This window comes from Oryctolagus cuniculus, chromosome 2 (assembly GCF_051225735.1).
Source record: "Oryctolagus cuniculus isolate XC-2025 breed Fujian yellow rabbit chromosome 2, ASM5122573v1, whole genome shotgun sequence".
Classification (NCBI taxonomy): domain Eukaryota; kingdom Metazoa; phylum Chordata; class Mammalia; order Lagomorpha; family Leporidae; genus Oryctolagus; species Oryctolagus cuniculus.
Genome location: NC_142868.1, coordinates 162,189,851 through 162,209,641, shown reverse-complemented (window position 1 = coordinate 162,209,641; position 19,791 = coordinate 162,189,851). Strand labels below are relative to the sequence as shown.

General features: G+C 48.0%; 1 protein-coding gene and 1 long non-coding RNA gene across 3 annotated transcripts in view; both read left to right on the top strand.

The window, feature by feature from the left end:
* PRKCE (protein kinase C epsilon) overlaps positions 1-19,791 on the top strand; it is a 505,242-nt gene that overhangs the window by 11,757 nt on the left and 473,694 nt on the right.
* LOC149128118 (uncharacterized) overlaps positions 6,268-19,791 on the top strand; it is a 103,382-nt gene continuing 89,858 nt past the window's right edge. The window contains exon 1 of the long non-coding RNA XR_016230402.1: positions 6,268-8,778. This is a non-coding gene — a long non-coding RNA (uncharacterized LOC149128118). The remainder of the gene's footprint in view (positions 8,779-19,791) is intronic.

The window sequence follows — 19,791 nt, the reverse complement described above, 5'->3', positions numbered from 1 at the left end:
TCAGACGTTGCTTTCCTTCTCCTCTTCAGCCAGGCTCACCTACGTCCTTTTCTTCCTTCTAAGGAGTCCACCCAGGAGTGGGAGACCTGCTGCTTCTCTCGTGCAGCTTTGCGACTTCAAGAAAATTCAGTTAGCCTCCTCACACTTCTGTCGTCTCATTTATGCAAAGTGTTAATTAATCCTGTCGAGTGTCGGTGAGGATCAGGGAGGATCCAGGGAGGCGACAGTGCCTGGGCATTGAGCTATCACCTCCGGGCTCTGTTGAGCCACTGAGCGTCTGCAGGGCCACCACTTGTCTTTGGCACCCAAACTCCTTCTTTTGTGTTGTTTGCTGCTCCCGGGCACCTGTCCTGTTCTCTAAGGCTGGTGTTCCCAGGCGGAATACAGCACGCCCAGTTAAAATCAAATTTCAGATAAACTATGAATCCTTTAAAAAAAAAAGATAGGGTAAATATCGCACACTTATGCTATAAAATCATTTATTGTTTATTAACAATAAATTAAAATGAGCTGAGAAGAGCCCCCATTTCCTGGCTGGCTAACGCCCTGGGCCACTGTTCCTACCACCCCGACTGTGAAACTTGTCCAGCGATAGATCTGCTCATCTTCTGGCCCCTCTGAGGACAGAGAGGGAAACCTGACCTCTTGTTAAGATCCTTCCAGAATTAGCTAAAGCCCCTAGAGTCTCCGAGAAAGCTGTCAGCCTTGAGGTCAAGAGTTCATTCCATGCTCTCAGCCTGTCCCACACCACGGGACCCCACACCTCTCCTCCCCACACGAAGATTGTCAGGGCTGTGGTCACAGGGAGTGCATCATCCCTGGCTGTGACCACCAAGCTGGATTTAAAAACAGTGTCTTCCTTGTAGAAAAGAATATCTCATTACACTTCAAGTGCTGAGTATGACGTCACGGTGATAGCTTTAGGACTGGTTTTCTTATCGTTCAGGTCTCCTGGAATCCAGGGGATTTGTGTGAGCTGTGCCTGGATCAGGGCGCTGCGAGGCCCTGGGCCTGCAGAACCGAGTCTCCCCGCCTCGTCCTGCCAAGTGTTCGGGGCTCTGCAGCTTCCATTCTCCTCCAGGAAGACCCCTCACCTCTGGGCTGGAAATGAGGTTATGCTTGTTTCTGCCCCACCCCCAACCTTGCTCTGTCCTTTCTTTGTGCTCTGCTTCCTCACACCCCCTTCCTGGCATGGTCTCACACCCACCCTCTCCTCTTTGGGCCGCCTTTCCCCAAATCCAGGCTGCAGCTCCTTGGGTCCTTGTGTGCACTACAGGGGACTTCAGAAAGTTCATGGGAAAGTGGAGTTGAAAGATCAGCTTGTGGCAGGCGTTGTGTCTCGGTGGGATAAGACCCTGCTTGCCACGCTTACATCCCATAAGCAAGTGCCTGCCGTTTAGTTCGGCCTCTGCCTCGGCTTTTGTTCCTGCTTACTGATAGTGCACCCGGGAGGCAGCAGATGATGGTCCAGTCCTGGAGTCCCTGCCACCTGTGTGAGAGACACGGATGGAGTTCTGGGCTCCTGGCTTCAGCCTGAATCAGCCCTGGCTGTTGTGGGCATTTAGGGGAGTGAACCAGTAGATGGAAGACCAATCTTTCTTTCTGTGTCTTTCTGTATTTCAAGTAAATAAAATGGATTATTTTTAAAAAAAGATTTATTTATTTATTTATTTGAGAGGTAGGGGTAGGGGTAGGGGTAGACGTAGATGTAGATGTAGATGTAGACATAGAGAGAGGTCTTCCATGCACTGGTTCATTTCCACAATGGCCACAATGGCCAGAGCTGGTCCGATCCAAAGCCAGGAACTTCCTCTGGGTCTTCCCATGTGGGTGTAGGGGCCCAAGCACTTGGGCAATCTTGTAGTGCTTTCCCAGGCCATAGCAGAGAGCTGGATTGGAAGTGGAGCAGCTGGGACTTGAACCAGCGCCCATATGGGATGCCGGCACTGTAGGTGGCAGCTTTACCCGCTATGCCACAGTGCCACCCTATAAAATGGATTAATTAATAAAAAAGCTCATTGTGGAGAAAATGAATTTTAAAATTCGTGCACAGTTTTTCGTAATATGCATCTCCTGTGAACTTGTTGAAGACCCTCATCTTTTCATCCTTTTTAAAGTCATTGATTTCTGGTGTTGAGGATCTGATACTTCTTGTCTGTTCTCTTGTAGAGACGGGGGGAGGGTTCCCCAAGAGTCAAAACTCCTACCTTTCTGTGCTAACATTTAGATATTGCCTTGCACATCATAGATGCTTGATTAGTCAAATAAAAATTTAACACTAAATCATAATATTTATCTAAATAATAAAGAAGTAGGTATTTGTCTGTAGATAATTTGTGCTGGGGTGTTCCTCTTCCTGCCATGCCAAAGTAGAATGAAATGTTTAAACAAATTACATACACACAAACACACACACATACTCTTTTAGGTTCTTCTTTTAAAAAAAGCAAGGGAAGATGCTAACACATTGGGAGGATTTTTATCCTTTAGTTCAGCATTTTTAAAAATTAATAAACTTTATTTTTCGGAGTAGTGTTAGATTCATAGGAAAATAGAGCGGAAAGAACACAGAGTTCCTATTTGCCCCTCTCCCCTAATATATATAATTTATTTGAGAGTAAATGGGGAGGGGAGGGTGAAGAGGATGAGCGAGTGAGAGCGAGAGTGAGAGAGAGAGAGAGAGGTTCTCCCATCCATTGCTTCACTTCCCAAATTCTTGCAATGGCTATGGCTGGACCAGCTGAAGCTGGGCACTAGAACTCAGTTCAGGTCTGCCATGTGGGTGGCAGGAACCCAGTTACTTGGGCCATCGTTAGGTGGAATCGGAGCTGGAGCCGGGAATCCTAGCCAGGTACTCTGAAATGGGATGAGGGCATCTTAGATGCTGGGCTGAACACCCACTGCTTTCTGTCTTTAACTAAAAGAGTGAAGAAGAGATGCAGCACAGCCCCAGAGAGCGAAGCAGGTGGCAGCGTGTTTCAGTGTAAGGGCTTTGAGTCGGAAGGAGGGGGTTCCCCCACGGAACCAACTGTGTGACATTTTCACAAGTTACGCAATGTCTCTTGAGCCTTTATTTCTTCATCTGTTAAACAGATTCGCTTATAACTATCTAATTATTTGAAATCAGTAATATGCTACATGTGAAGTGCTTAGAAAAATCTTGTCACATGATAAGCAACACAAATGTTAGTTATTTGCATAATTCTGCTGTTATAAAAATGAGTTGCAAGGGCAGGTGTTTGGCATAGCAGATAAGATGCCACTTGGGGGACCCATATCCTATTTGAGTCCTGGGTTTGCATCCAGTTCCAGCTTCCTGATCATGTGCACCCTGGGAGGTGGCAGGTGATGGTTCAAGCTGTGAAGTCCCTGCAACCCCCTTGGGAGACCTGGATTGAGTGTGGCTTCCTGGCCTCAGCCTGGCCCAGGCCTGGCTCTGTGGCCATTTGCAGAGTGAACCAGTGTCAAGGAGTATCTCTGACTCTCTGTCTCTCCCTTTGTCTGGCTGCCCCTCTGCCTTTCAAATAAACAACACAGAATCAAAGTGAGCTGTCGGCTCTGCGATTAGGGACTGATCACGTCGTGGGAGAGTCCACTGGATTCAGTCCTTTGAGTCTGAGGTCCCTTGGGGTTAGGGTCGCCTTTCCTCTGAGGGCCGGGTCTTAGAGTGTAGTTCTCAGTATGCGGAGTTCCGTAGGCCGTGGCTGTGGTTTGCCCACTTTTGGCATTATCGGTCGGTGTGTGTTCACAGAGCCCTGCACGCACAGTTTACTTGTATTTCTCTTTTTGGTGAACTCAGCTCCATCACCGATGAGCTGTGTGACCTTGGGGAAGACACATAATCCCGCTGACCTTTGGTGTCCTCGACTGCGGAACGGAATCAGCCTATTGGCTCTGCTTACCTCGGTGGGTCGTGAGACGCATTTCATGTCCCTCTGGAAAATGAAAGGTGTCCCATGGTGTGAGTAACCAGGAGGCACCGCCTTCGGCTGCAGGGCAGGCGCTGGCATCTCAGCGGTGACAAATGGGGACGCTGGGGCTGGAGTGGCGCGCAGACCTCATCTCGCCAAGTCCCTGATGACCGCAGCAGCTTTTGGGTTTCGCAGGCAAACAGTCTGCCCCAGTCTTTCCCATTGTTGGGGCTGAAGCTGTAAGACTGCTCTGTGGGTTTTGTTTCTAGGAAACTGGTGTCTTAGAAGCCCGCCCCCTCATGCCGGCAAACGCGTCTCCTCTCTTGCTTCCCTGTCCCTGCTTGGCTCTTTAAAACTGTGCCTTTATCGCTGCTTATCATATGACTGCACAGACGGCCGTACAGCCAGCTATTTTAAGGGGAACAGGGGGAGGAAGACAGATAAGACAGTGATTCAGAAACGGCAAGCGGAGCTGTGTGGTTGTCCCCTTGTGGGTGGGATGACAGCAGAGTTGTAGGCCGGGGCAGCCTCCCGAGCGCCCGCACAGGCAGCCAGCCGGGCCCGGCAGGATGGTGCTGGAAAGCCTGGCCCCGGGAGTGCTGGGCTGAGCTCTGCTGCCCTCCCAGGCGGGGCTGGGAGCAGTGGGGGCTGCGGAGGATGGGTCTCAGTGTCTGCTCCCAAGGAGCAGAAAAGGGCGCAAGGGCCATGTGCAAAGACCGACTGCAGCATTTCAGTGAAACCCGTGGGAAGCTGGGTCTGGCCTGCGTGGTTGCTAGAGGTGCAAATTAGTGGCACCATTTTTGGGAAAGCAGCATGGCAAGCAGTATCTGTAAAGATTAAAAGGCATACGAGGGGACTTCAGGAAGTTTGTGGAGGGGCCAGTTGTGGTGCAGTACAGTGCTATATCCCTCATGTACACTGGTTGGAGTCCTGGCTACTCCACTTCTGATGCAGCGCCCTGCTAATGAGCCTGGGAAAGCAGTGGAAGATGGTCCAAGTCCTTGAGTCCCTGCAACCTACGTGGGAGAACCAAATGGAGTTGTTATGGGCTCCTGGCTTTAGCCTGGCCTAGTCCTGGCCATTGCAGCCATTTGAGAAGTGAACCAGCATATGGAAGATTTCTCTCTGTCTCTCCCTCTCTCTCTCTGTAGCACTGCCTTTCAAAGGAATAAATAAATCTCTAAAAAAAGTTTGTAGAAAAGTAAAATTAAAAATTAGGCTTCTGTGCAAAATTATGAAATCCACTTTTTTCATAATATCTTCATGTTATCTGCATGAACTTTTTGAAAACTATTCATATGCATAGATTTCAAAAAATATTTTTTCTTGTTCAATACACACACACACACACACACATATATATATATAGAGAGAGAGCGCCAGCACCTACCTATCTGCTAGTTCACTCCCCAAATATCACAGTGGTTAGGGCAAGACCTGGAGGAAGAGCCAGGAATGCAATCCCACTCTTCCACATGACAGAGTTTACTTGAGTTATTACTGCTGTCTCCCAGGGAGGGCACATTGATGGGAAGTTGTGATTGGGAACTGGAACTGGGAATTGAACCCAGGTACTTCAGTGTGGGATGTAGGTGCCTTAAATGCTAGGCTAACTACCCTCTTTGGATTTCAGTTTTTTAGCACTCAAAGCTCATCTTTTAATTCCATTTTCCACAAACTTTTTGAAGTAACCTCATATAATCCAGGTGATCAATTCCATTTTTAGATATAGATGTGTGTGTATATATATATACACACACACACACACTCATATGTCTGTATGTATTGTGATACAGTAACATTACTCACCATCCATACACTAGCTTGTCTCTGTTGGCTGAAGGGCAGCCCTGTGGACACTGCGTAGGAGTGTCCTACGTAGGGTGCTGTGTGCCTTCCCTGATGGGTGTTAGATGTGAGGCAAGTAAGCATCATTTGCCCCTTCTCAAAGTTAAGTCTGTTAACTTGCAGGGTTTGTGTGCGTTTTTTCCTTTTTGGAGAGGGACAGATGTAAGAGAATAAAGACACATCTTGAGTAGAGCCTTGTTTCCCTCTCTGGGCCAAGATTCTCCACTGCAAGCATCTTGGGAAGTGGATCTCGAGCAGCAATTTTCAATATGGAAATAAACAACGTGGAAATGATCAGAATGCCTGACATGCAGTAAAGGTAAATACTGCTTTGCAAAAACTTCTGTTATAGTTTTATTGATGTGAGTTTACTGATCTTGATTCCCACCACACGTCCCAGTAGAAAAAAAATGGAGAAATGCTATCCTAGGATACAGCGCCTCATCCAACATAGGTTTAGTGAATACCCGTAAGGTGCAGATAGGAAAGTGGAGACGGTTTCTGCACTCAGTGAGCTCACAATTGGCGGCTTAAATGATTCCATAAAGACAGATGTTTTATGGTTCCCCAGGGGAAGGCCAGTTGAGGCTTTGAGGAAGAGGTGGCTTAGACCTGGGCCTTGAAGGACGGGGTGAGGGGTGTCAGGGGGGTACACTGGTCTGAAAATCTGGCTTGATTGCTCTTCAGTGAAGGAGCCTGTGACAGAGAAGCCTGCAGAAGCGCCCTGAGCAACTGAAACACCTGTGTTCTCCAAGGATGCCTGCCAGTGGCATTCACCATCAGATAGTGGTACAGCAAGGTTCCCGGGTTGAACCACAGGGTTCAAGGTTAGAGAGCTCAGTTCATGTCCTGTGATACATGGTGGGGTGCCCTAGCACTAGCTACACTTCTGCCAGCACAGGAGTGCAGGGTCTTTGGAAGATAAGGCATTCTGGCTTCTCCTCTTAGTGCCTACTCAATGTCAGTACATTTATTTGACAGTTGTGCTTTTTCTCTTGATTGTCCCATTAAGGCTGTATGTTAGTGAATATATGGGTGTATATCCTTATATAAAAAGTATACAACACACCCACACATTTACTCTTTTAAGTATATACACGGCACAAGTGTGTACTCCTTTTTAATTTGATATTTGTGAACAACAAAGACCAAAGGAATTTGAAGTGGTGGCTGAAGCAGACGAACAAGTACTTGGGTCTCTTGGTTTCCAGAAGGGCTATTTACTGCAGATGCATGGAAGTTCCCAAACACACTAGATCCAGGAGACCAGGACCTGGAGCAGAAGGTACTGATATTGGTACCACTAACGTTTAACACATCATACATGTATGCATTTCAGTTACATGAGAAAGGCAAGCAAAGGAATCAAAATGCCTTCTTCTCTTATTTTCTTCCTACTTTCCCTTTCCCCTTCCCTCCCCACCCCTCCTCTCTTACAGGGAAGATCAGATGGGGGAAAGGGCTATGAAACATTTTCCTTCTAATTGGAAGGACATAAAAACTGCTGTCTAACAACAGATGCTCGTTAAATCTTCATTAGTAGATCAAAAAATGTGAGCTCAGAAATGCAGTGATTTGCTCAACGTAAAAAATCCAATAGAGAACAGAAACTATGAGCGAACAGTGAGCTTGATCTTAAGCAAGGTGCCCGTATCACTCCACTGTGCTGCGTCCAGTCCTCCCCATCACATTTCTGTCAGTCATCATCCGTCCCCCATCCATCCATCACCTGTCCATCTGTCCATCCTGCCTCTGCCTGCCTGTCAGGTTACCTGTCGAATGATGCCAGTTCCATGTGTCTAGAATGTTTAGTGATGGAGGCTTGTTGGTTTATTTAGTTTGCTGTTCAGATGCTGACTGAGGTCGGGGCAGTTGATCAGACCACACCCTGGCCTGACAGAAGCTGAACCCTGTCTGCGGGCTGACGGAACCGTCTGCCTGCCCCTCAGCCACCAGTCTCTGCATGTCAGGAGGCCGACGGAAGCTGGGATGAGGGGTTTTTCTTTGAAGGCTTCCTCTTTTCTTTTGGTGATGTCCTTTCTGTTCCCCCTGCTTCCAGAACTCTCCAGAGAGTGCCAGGATCCATTTACTTGTGTCGCTCAGTCAGCCTGCTGGGACGGCCAGTCTTCCTTTGGAACTGGAGCTCTGTCTCACAGCAAGTCCCCTCGAACTGTGTTCCACACAACAAAGGAGACTAATAGATCATGCACGCTCCAGAATGAATGCCTTAATCAAGTGAATTGGGAAAGCACTGGATTACGTTAAGCAAAACACTGACTGGAGGTTAGCAACACTTACTGCTTATTTCCCACAGTTTCTCAGATGGCAATTGAGTAGTTTCTAAGTTCATTTGAACATGCGACACTATTTTGGGGCTGGTGCTTCTGTCTCTCACTATCGGTGGGGAAGCACTGCTTTCGACTCTGGCCCTTACCATTTAAAGAAAATACTCGTATCACGTAGGTGGGGTGTGGGCCAAGGAAGACTCGTGTGATGATTGGGAATGGGCCATTGTTTGGTTTTGTTCTTTTTTTTTTAAACTTTCTCCATTAAGACTAAAATTTAACTTTTTAAAGTAGAATCTCAACTTTTTTTTAGTAGGTATCTGACTCTAACAGAGAGAGAAAAGCTTGTGTTGAACAAACATATGAAAATAGGAGTGCAATTAGGGCCTTCGCTGGCAAGATTTTCTGAATGATATTCTGGGAGCTCACTCTTGTTCTGTCTTTAGCCGGTGACATTTATAAAGCAAAGGCAACGTTGCGGTCCCAGGGACCGTTCATATAGAATGACAGGGGCCCATGCCACAGGCCCACGGGCCTCCTTTTCTCCCTGAAGTGGGCCAGAGGCAAGATCACCCAAGAACCATTTAACTCTTGCGTCTTCTCTTCGAAAATCATTAATCCCTTGACAAGCCCCAGGTCTTTGCCATCAGTAGCTCTGGCGTGAAGGTGTACGTCAGCATCTCCAGTCCTCGGACCGGTTGGGAAATGACTGGGTAGAGGCTGCCTGCGCAGAGGTGAGTGCGGTCCCGCGGGCGGCCTGGCGGGGAGACGTGGAGAAGGCAAAGTCTGGTTTCAGGTTCTCAGGCTCTGCCTTCCCAAGTGCCTTCACCCAGAGGGTCGCATTCAAGGGCTGGAATTTTCACATGTGACTGACAGGTGGCGATCGATCCAGGTTTCGGGCAGGTCCACACGAGGTCGGGCCTGTTTGCGAGACGGCGATGCATCAGCTCAAACCTTCAGCCGTGGCCAGGGCCCGCCTCGCTCGCGCTGGAGGGACGTCTTGCGAGATGACGTCACGCTTGAAACGCCGTCTGCCCACTCTGTGAGGGATTAGTGCCTTTCTGCTTTAAAGGAAAAAGAGGCCATAAATTACTGCGGAATGTTATGGCACTGTCCACAGCATGGATTGGATGCCAAGGAAAAAGAAAACTCTGGCTCCTTTATGGAAAGCCAAATGGAAAAAGGAGATTGCTTCCTGAAAGGGGGCCACAGCCTGAGGTGGGGCGGTGGAGGGCAGGTCTGTAGCGCTCCCTCTCCTGGGCTCCTTGAGGCGATTTGGAAGGTTCTGGGTCTCCTCTTGATTACCTGGAAGACAAAACAAAGCAGGCACCTGGCTCTTTGGGAAACGGACGATAGAAGAGACTTTTTGGTAGCAAGGTTTTTTTGTGTGTGTGTTTGGATTATGCTTATTATCAACCCAGTATCTTTATTTCTGTTTACCTCGGATGGTCCACATCCCAGATTCCGACGCCACGTTCGTCAGATGTCAGAGAGGGGAAGGAAGGGGTGAGGTGGGAGTTTCCGAGGCTGGCAACTGAGGACGATGAAGGCAGGCAAATCCCGGGGACTGGACTTCATCATCGATTACAAACACACAGAACAATCCGGAACATTGTTAAGTTGCAAAACAAAATAGGAACAACACTGAGACGGCACTTTGTAGACAATCAAGGGTATGTGAAAAGCTCTTGGAAAATGGAATTTAAACATAAGTGTCGTTTGGTGCAAACCTTTTTGACATCAGGCGTGGTTTTTCGCAGTGTGCATTATCCATGAACTTTTTGAGGACCCTGTGGTGTTCCTCACACCAGGAAGACCCAGTGCGTCCCTTGGCCTCTGGCCCTGCGACTTTGACTTTTCTCAGCTTGCTTTCCTTTACGGAGAAGGACAGTGAGGCTCTTTAGAAGTCTGGCTTTCATGCTTTCGTCTGAGCAGTAAGGGCTCTTGCGCCCAGTGTAGGGCAGATGAACACTGTTGATTCCCTGTCATTTACCTTTTTCAGAATTGGAGTGAATCTAAATGAATCATAACAGTTGCATTTTGTAATTATTCTCCTGGGTATTGGCTAATTTTAAACCAGTCTGACGAGTTTTAAGGTCCATGTGATTGGGGGAAATTCAGCGATGCATTTCCCAGTTGGATCGCCCCCTTATTTCCTCCTCCCCCCCCTTGCCTCTTTGCAGGTGCTGATCTACTTGGCAGGGTTATCTTGAACATCTCAGCTGGGGAGGAGGAGGGGAGGCCGGGAGGGGCTGGCCTGAAGTTCATGCCAGAAAAGTCTAGGCCTCTGCTTATCAGCTGGCACCACTCAGAACTCCCAGACAGGCCTGAGCCCGGGTGGGGAGGCAGCTGTCCACCAGGAAGCCTCCAGCTGCTGGGGTGGGGAGAGAAGCTGAGGCTGGAGGAGTACCTGAGCGTCCTCCCTGCTTGGGAGCTGCCATCTCCACTCCAAGCTGTGATGTGAGCTGCTTTAGTCCTGACAGCCATGCCCCACCTATTTATTATTTATTTTTGCCTTGGTTCTACAGTCATGGCGGTTCACGGACACTGGTTGTTGACTTGGTATTGCGTTTTGTTTGTGTGTTTTGAGAAGTGGTGTACACCCAGAGTGGGGGATCTTGAGGGCCCTGGGAAGTTCAGCGGACGGGAGATGGCTTCCCTGGAGGTGCCGTGAGCGGCTTGTTAGGAATCTCATGGCTTGTTAGGAGTCCCATTCTCAAGCTAGAGCCTCCTCGGCGTCTCGGCTGAATGTCATTGACAAACCACAGCTCACCTGTGCTGGCTCCCCAGCCAGTAGGCCAGTGATTGAAGTGTTCCTCTACAAAAGAGATTTTTCAAAACCCAAGCAAGAGCAACAAAACAATGTGAAACATTTAAATAACTCCTTGGAGTATACAGAGCTTTTTCCTCTCCTAACCCATGTGGTTCGGAATGATATCAGTAAGGATGGCATTTTCGCGTTAAAAGGAAAACTAAGTTCAAGATTAGGGTGTGGATAGAGTCTAAGATGGTTCTACAATGATTGCCTGTTGCATTCTTTCTTTCTTAAAAGTAAATATTTATTTACTTTTATTTATTGAAATGCAGAGGGAGTTTACTCCCCAAAGCCCAAAACAGCTGGGCTTGGGCCAGGCTAAAGCCAGAAGCTGGGAGCTCAATGCAGGTCTCCCACATGAATGCAAAGACTCCAGTACTTGAACCATCACCTGCTGCCTCTCAGGGTGCGCGTTAGCAGGAGCAGAGGTGGGACTCGAAACCCTCCCTTGAGCCAAGGCTTGCACGTCGGGTCTGATATGGGAGTGGGCCTCCCAAGCGGCAGCTGAACTGCTGCAGCAAACTCCCAGCCCCTTGTTGCCCGCCTGAGTGGATACACACACGGCTCCTTTGGGAGCAAGGGTTGTTATTCATGCAGAGGAGAGTGGAAGTCTCTGGGCAGGCTCCAAGGGGGCGGCAAGTCCAAACAGCACATGCCCGTCCTTATGTGCTCAGTCATCGACAGCTGGGGTTGGGGAGGTACCCAGTATCTCCATCCTTGCCTTTATATCTCCTTAGCTTCTAGATCATTCATTCATTCAGCAGATCAGAAAGGAGCTCCTGCCAGACATCAAGTGAGGAGGCCCTGAGGACATAAGTAGGACCATGGTAGGTGAGAACCCTGAGCCTAGAGGCCTGGTATCCAAATTGGTAGACAGATAAGCAAATGGGCAATTATTCTGCCAGGGTAGCTGGGAAAGTTCACGGAAGTAGAATTGAAAGATAAGCTTGTTTTAATGCAAAACAAAACAAAACAAAAAACAAAAAAAAACCCACTAAGGTGTATGCATAGGAAGGGACTTCGAAGAATTTATAAAATATATACTATGAGAAAACTATGCATGGATTTCAGATTTTCCCCCAAGATTTATTTATTTGAAATATTTATTTATTTGAAAGAGCAACTGAGATGCAGAGACAGAGATTGAGATCTTCCATCCATTGTTTATTCCCCAAAAGCTGCAATACCCCAGGGATGGGCGAGGCCAAAGGCAGCAGCCAGGAACTCCATCTGGGTCTTCCACGTGGGCAGCAGGGGCCCAAGTCCTTAAGCCATCGTTCATTGCCTTCCCAGACATGTTAGCAGGAAGCTGGACCAGAAACAGAGTAGCCAGGACTTGGACCAGCACCCTGTTATGAGACGCTGGCGTTTGAAGGCAGCAGCTTAACCTGCTACACCATAAGCCCAACTCCTCAAAGTTTTTTTGCACCAAAAATGACCACGCCTGTAATTCCATTTTTCCGTGATGTTTTTGAAGTGCCCTGGTAGAGTATAAAGCACTGTCGTGTATGCCATCAGAACTCTTAAAGGGATCCCAGCTAGACGTGGGGGTTGGGGGAGGCTTTTAGAAGGTGACAGCTAAATGGAGACCTGAAAAGAGGAAAAGAGTTTAACATGACTGCAGCGTGCAGGGCGGTGGTGGGTGGGAGTAGGAGGCATGGGGACAAGTAAGATGGCTCTGTCAGCTGCCATCTCCTTCCCACCTCCCCTCCCCTCCTTCCTGCTGCTTGGATCCTGGAACCAGGAGGGCCCCCTTGAGCTGAATAGCAGCAGTTTGGGCTTTATTCTGAAGGTACTGGGAAGCCAGTGAATGGTTTTTAAACAGGGAAATAGCCTGATGAGATTAGCATTTTATCATGTTGGAGAATGAAACAGGGACAGATTAAAAAAAGGGGTGGGGGCTCTTGTAGTTAGCCGGCTAGAGCTGTGGGCTGAAGGCAAGTGCTGTTGGCCATTGCTTTAGATCTGCTTGGGGCAATTGTGTCACAGAGGCGGCTGTTGAATATGGGCAGTGAGGAGGACAAGTGAAAGGTGAATTATTTGGTGGGAAGTGGGAGGAACAAAGCACCTCTAGGTTTTCCTGCCCCTTCTCCTCCCTCCAAATGTAAATATCCATTTGATTTTTCATGGAACTGAGAACCTAATCATAGAAGTTGGTGGTTTGTCCGCCTACTGATCCTAGGGGAAGCTTTTGTTGTTGTTGTTGTAACGAGGGTATTTCCGCCCACTGTCTTTTCTCCTTCCTCACCTATTTTTCAGTTTCTTGGGAGCTGATTGTATGTCATATAGAAGTTTGGGGTTTTGCTTTTTAAGATCTTTAATATTCTTCCTGTTTTCAAGGGTATTCAGAATATGTAATGCAGTTCTTTTGAATTATAGAATGCAAAATACTTTTAAAGTGATTTTTTTTTAAATTAAAAGAATAAGAGACCAGCGTTAAGACTTTTGATTTTCTTTGGGCATTTGTGACTGCTTGTCATTTATAATTCTGGTAACGTTAGAAAGGGATCGGGGCTGGAGGATTTCTCCAGCGTTGCCTTCCGCAGATTGCAAATGTTTTGCAATGACTATTGCCAAATTAAAGATGCGTTTGTTCGCTAGGAGAGGTGACCAGTCATTCCCAAATGTCTCTCTAGATGTAAGGGTGTATCAGATGAGCACACGGGAGTCAGAGTGTTAGAGCGATACGTGAGGGTGTGTGCTCAGAGGGTGCAAGAGTCCATATTAAGGGGAATGTGTAGGGAACCCCTCTTTCCAGATGATTAATCGTCTAGAAGTTTAGCCTGGATTATCTGGGAACTCTTTTTCATTTCTCTGAGCTTTAACCCAGCTCAGTGGACTCTAAGATTTCCCACATGCCATAATGCATTATAAAATTTCAGAAGGCATGGCATGAGAATTGCAACTTCAGGAATTTGTAAGAGCAAGTGTTTTGGCTGTCTCCATTTCATCAGCTCCCGTTATCAGTACGGTTCATCCTCGGCGAGGTCTGGACAAGTGGAAAGTTTCTCATTTTCAAGTTAGTTGTTTTTTAATTGGTCACGCAAAAGAAAGACTTACATTGATTTTGAAAGACAAAACATGTCATTGTTTTTTTTTTTCCCACAAATGCCCAACTTCTACATGGCTGACTGGATATTGTTCAAATTTTCCAAAAGAAAAAAAAAAGAGAGAAACACCCTTATTTTGGATCCAAAGGCAGTCATGGAAAATTTCATCCTGAAGGGATAATTTTTCATAAATATGCAAGCAGCAAATGGCAATGTGGCTATAATAGCATCTGCCCCTGGACTTCTACAGACAATACCTTGTTGTAAACACTGAACCCGTTGCATCCAAAAGGGAAACATAGCATTGGAAGTTGGGATTGAGAATTATTTCCCATGAAAAGCTGCCCTGGGGAAGGTAAGGGCTCCTCCCTTTCTCTGCACCGCCTTACTTCACATTTTACGGTGTGCCTACCGTGTGGAAGGGGGCACTGTGCAGGGCAGAGCTGCCCTCCATTTGCAATCCAAAATGGGAAAGGCAAGTGCGTGTGGATAACCTCAGTCTGCTCCTAATGCGTGTTAGGCACATGGTCCAGACGGGAAGAAGTGCAGGTCTAGAGAGGTCGAGCTGATGGGTGCACAGACTGCAAAATCAGAGCAGCTCTGCTGGGAGCAGCAGGGCTTGGACGATGCGTTCAAGCATGAGGTGGAGTGGGGTGATTCAGGGAGTGGCTGCACGTGGAGTATTCTCACGAGGAGGGTTATGGGGAGCCGTAAGTGCCGAGAGCAAGGAGCCTGGAGTCTGTGGGTGTGTGGGTGTCTGGGGCTCCGCTGTGTGTGTGTTGATTGACCTCTGCAGGCACTTTGAACTTCTTTCATCTGGATTCCTTCCAGCTAGGGTGGAGAGGGCTGGCTCAGCGTGGCTCTTCCAGGTCCAGCCAAAGGTCTATGCAACGTGAAGGTGAAGTACTAGTGGAGCAAAGGGCATGAGCAGTTTCTGTTCCAAGCCTAGGCCTTGCTCATGTCTATCCTTTTATTTGGTGCTGATTGACATGGGAAGTTGTTTAGCATTTCTGTGTATTAGTAGAGCCCTCTGAGATTATAATGATGATTGAGGGAGAGGCAAAGAGAAAAGAATCAGAGATAAAGAAGGGTGTGTTGGGACGAAGGGTGAGGGTGCAGATTCCAGGCTGGCATTCACAGACCAGCTCTGGCTGTTCTGGAAGCAATAAAAGTTGGTAGGCAAGCCCTGGTGTGGTGGTTTGGCATGGATGCTATAAACCTGCAGAGGTTACTTACTTGGTTGGAGTGGAATGGTGAGCGCCAGCAAGCAGTGGAGGTCTAGCTGCGGATAGGAGTTCTTTCCAAGTCAGGAGGTCCTGGTTTGCTAGAACGAATAGAATGGAAGCACAAGCTCCTCTCATGGGCCCCTCTCTCTGCCCCTGGGAGCGAGAATGGAAAAAGAGAATCATTCCTCTGATAGCCCAAATAGGAGCTGACCCTCTAGGCTCAGACCAATTCTTTGAGTGATAGTTTTATGGTGCCCAGGGTTAAACATTAAAGTTGGACTGTTTACATGCTCAGGACATAGAGAGCCAAACTGGGAAAGGAAGATAAAGACAGGCTGATAAAGCACAGCCGACTTCTGCCGCCAGGCCCAAACTCACTCACTCGCAGATGTATACATCGTGGAGAACCCAGACATGTTGCCTTGGAGGAGTTTTAGGAGAGTAGGGAAACCTTTTAGCAAATGTGCATATTACAGAGACTTTCCAACAGCCTTATACCTTTCAACCAGCAAAGATAAATAAGAAGATATGGTTTGTCTCAAGGTGCTTATAATGAAAACCAGACGAACACACATAAAACAATTAGAGACTTGTCGCAGACGCTCTGAAGTTCTTCCACGCCATATTTGTTCTTCCTTCAGCAGACGTCTGTGGCGTGCGTGCTGTGTGCCCAGCCTTGCACCTGAGATTCGAGATGTGGAGTCTAGTCATTTGGCCCTTATGATCTACAGATGTCACTCACAGCGCTTTCTCTTGTGGTCCCTGTGGCTACTCTCCATTTGCCTTGCAGTGGGAAGTCATTGTGATCGTGTAGGGTGAGCTAGCTATTCTGAACTTTAGCTAGGTGGTTTGTAATTGCTGGATGAGAAATGGCCCCATTATAGGTCTCCATAAACTGAGTCATGCGGTTTTCAGAGGGCCTAGGTAGAAACATATGACACGCCTGCATAGAGGCCGCTCAGCTCTGTTTTAGTGTCAGTGTTTGTATGTACACCGAATGCCTCATTGGGCCCTGAGCAATTTCATTGGGAATCATCTTCCAAAATGCATCTGGCTCTGCCAGCTAGTCCTTCCTTGGCCTGTGGGTAAGACCAAAGCTAGGGCTATTTCTTGGTGACACAGCTGCCACGCCCATGTGAGTGGACACAAGTGGCCGGTGCCTGTGGAATCTCCACAGCAAGGATGCGACTGCATCCCTGGTATTTAAAACAGCAGGACGCTTGGTTCTCCTCCAGTGCACAGTCAGCACTCACGGCTCGTGTACCATGTATCATCTGAGTCACTCATTTGGCGCTTGCTGCATCCTGTCTTGGGTTAGTAGTGACTGTGGCATGCATTCGTTTCTCCTCCCCTGCTGCACTGCCCCAGTCCTGCAGACACAGGGTTTCTTCCCCTTTCCCTGTCCTCACCAATGCTGTGTATGGGGAGCAGACTGGATTTTGTTTTAATTATGAGATGGCTAAAATGTAAGTATTGTTTATTCACACAGTTATAAATTGACTTATTGAGCTTATTAAAAATAGCATTAGGGAGATATCACTGACATGCAATAAATTGCGCATATTTAGAGTGTTTAGTCTGATAAGTTTGAACTTGGTAACTTAATATCTTTCTTTTTTTTAATTATGTATTTGTTTATTTGAGAGATGGGGCAGTGGTGGTGGGGGGTCCTATCCACTGGTTTGTTCTGCCAATGGCTGCTTAGGCCGAGCGACTGAGCTGGAAGATGAAAAGTCAATCCAGGTCTCCCACATGGGAGGGAGAAATGCAAGTACTTGAGCCATTCCCACTGCTTCCCAGGGTCTGCAAGAGCCAAAGCCAGAGATTTAACTCAGAACTCTAATGTGAGATATGGGTGTCCTAACCCATGTCTTAACCACTAGACCAATTGCCCACCTCTATAATTTATTATTCATTTTTTTAAAATGCCATTGAATGGCTATTCCTTTTATATACATTGCCTTTCTGTGAGTATGAGATAGGAACTTTCAAAATGACACTGTGGCGGTGAAAAGGGGTCAGTTGGCTCCAGGATGACTTTTGGATTCTGGTTTCCTGCCATTGTGAGTTGAGGGGTGTCTGACATGCCATCGGCACGCAGTAAATCCTGCTCGTTGACCGTCATGTGTGCATAGCTGTGGAGTCTTCATCTCTCTGCCTTTTACAAAAACGAATATTTTACATCTTTTGTTTGTTTAGATTTCAATGGGGAAGTGTTTATAATGGCCTCAGTAACTTAGAGCAGTTTATCCTCTTGACAAATCCAGCCAAGATTTCACTTCCTGAGTGAAGGGATCCTCCTGGCCAAGGCCGGGTTGAAAGGTTCAGTGGGGAAAGCAAGTCGATAGACCTAGTGCAGCAGGTATATCTTTTCCCTCTGATTCTCACAAGGGCTGAGCGAGTCCTGCGCTAAGATCATGCAGTACCAGGGCAGGCCGGTCGAGTTTTAATTGATTCTAATTAGCACCCGGATAGGTTGACTTTAACAATTTTCCCCCAACCAGTCAGCCAAGTGGCGCTAGGAAATGTGAGACATCCTTCTTTGCAGTCATCAAAGGGCCCAAACTATTTTCAGATGCAGGCTCTGCAAGTCCTGCCTTTCTCAGAAGTTGGGAGGAAGTGAGATAAGGGGAGAACAACAGGGGAGGAAGGTGCTGAGTCGTGTGCGTTCTGGACTCACCTGTCGGCTCTGTGGGGCGGGGAGAGGGTGCTCAGTCTGTGCTCTCAAGGCCCTTGACTTGAGCAGGAGAGAATGAGAGCAGGGGTGTAGTCAGGGCTCACTGTTTCCAGGGAGCTGGGGAAGTGTTCCTTGTGGTCATTCCAGAAGCATCTTCCTACCTTGAACAAGTCACGTCAGCTGGAAATGCACACTGATGCCACAAAAATAAAGTCTGAAAAAACAAGCGGTCCACAGTGTCCAGTGCTCAGCCCCACTCAGCTGGGATCCTGTGTCTGCCGTTAGCTGCGGATGCGCTTGTTTTCCCATCCCCTGGCTGGACACAGGCTTCCCAGGATGGACCATTGGATTTGCAGGCAATTCCCAGCCATTTGTAGTGGTAGCAGATAAAAGTAATGTGGGAAGCTAAGTACACGATCAACCCAAGGCCTTCTTCATTGGAAGTTTTCAGTCTTCTTTGCCGTTGAACTCCAACGACAGCTTCAGAGTACAGTTGGCTTGGGGGTGAGGGTGGGGGAGAGGGAGGGAGGGAGGGAGAGAGAAGCCGTGCCAGAGCTGGGCAGCCCTGTGAAGTTTTGAGGGGAACTCTTCTTTCCTCTCCTCTCCATGAAATGGTGCCGTAGTCTCTCTCCCTCTGCTTGACACCTGCTGTCAGGAGCACCTGCAGGGAGCCTGTTAGAGCCCAGTGTGAATATCAGCCGGTGGCTGCTTTTCTCAAGAAATTCGTCTGGTGAACCTGGGCCTCTTGGGGGAACTGCAAGGCCTCAGCGTCTGTGAAGGAACCCCAGGGAGATGTGGAATAGGCAGACATGACTCCGAGATTGCACTGGGTTGGGGTGGGGGTGGGGCAGGCCTGCCTCACTTGTGCTCAACGTGAGCACCAAGGGCAGGTTTCAGGCTGGGTTCCCCCACATCTGGCCTGGACCCACGATGGGAAATAGATTCTGCCCTGCAACACGAGGTACACACGTAAGGGCTCAGGGAGCGACGCTTCGCTTAGTCTTACCACATGAGCAACATCTCATCTATTTAGTAACCTTACTAAATTGATTGCACAACCCACTGTGGCACATGGCCCATAGGCCAGGCAGGGCTGCTGCTCTGAGCTTCCGGCACCTGGGCGCTTAGGGCAAGTTGGGGCTCAACTTTCGCTCTCCTTTCTCTTGCCAAGTGCAAAGCAGACTTGAAGCTGGCTCTGCATGATACGGGGGTGCTTTCTATGACATGCATGGAGAGTGTTCCACATGTCGGTGCATGAAATGCCTGGGATTTGTGTGCCCCGACCCCAGCCCGTTTGTGAGGCATAGGTAGGACCACGCAGGAAACACAGAGGAAACACAGCAGAAGACCTGGCGGGAGGAAGGACACTGCCCTGGCTTTGGCACTGGTTAGATCTGCGTTTCTGGCTTGCTCCTCACATCTCCTTCCCTTGCACTTTGTGGTCTGAAAATAGGCCCAAAGACCAGGAAGGTGCTGGACGGAGGGAAGCCAAGAAGGACTCACGTGACCCGGGCACTGGCAGGTGACTCCTAGGTAACCAACACTTGGCAGAAGGGAAGAACTGGGTTCCTGTCTGTGTGGGCAAAGAAAGGCAGATCAGTTCTCTGTTGAATGTGGCAAATACTTTCGCTTAGTTGACCAACAGTTGCTTGTTGAAAACCTTCTCTGTATGTGGACTGAGTCAGTTAGTTTGCTGTTTAAGCAGCTTCTTATAGTCACTGTGCATTAGACACATTTCTTTGCAAAAAAGATGAGATGTGCCATCTGCATGAATGCCCGCATTGGAATTCTGGAGTCCTGAGATTTCACTGCTAGCTTGTCACTCTGCATATATTTCTTTCTTTCTTTTTAAAGATTTATTTATTTACTTGAGAGGCAGAGTTACAGACACAGAGAGAGGTCTTCCACCCACTGGTTCACTCCCCCAAATGGCTGCAATGGCTGAATCTGGGCTGATCTGAAGCCAGGAGCTTCTTCTG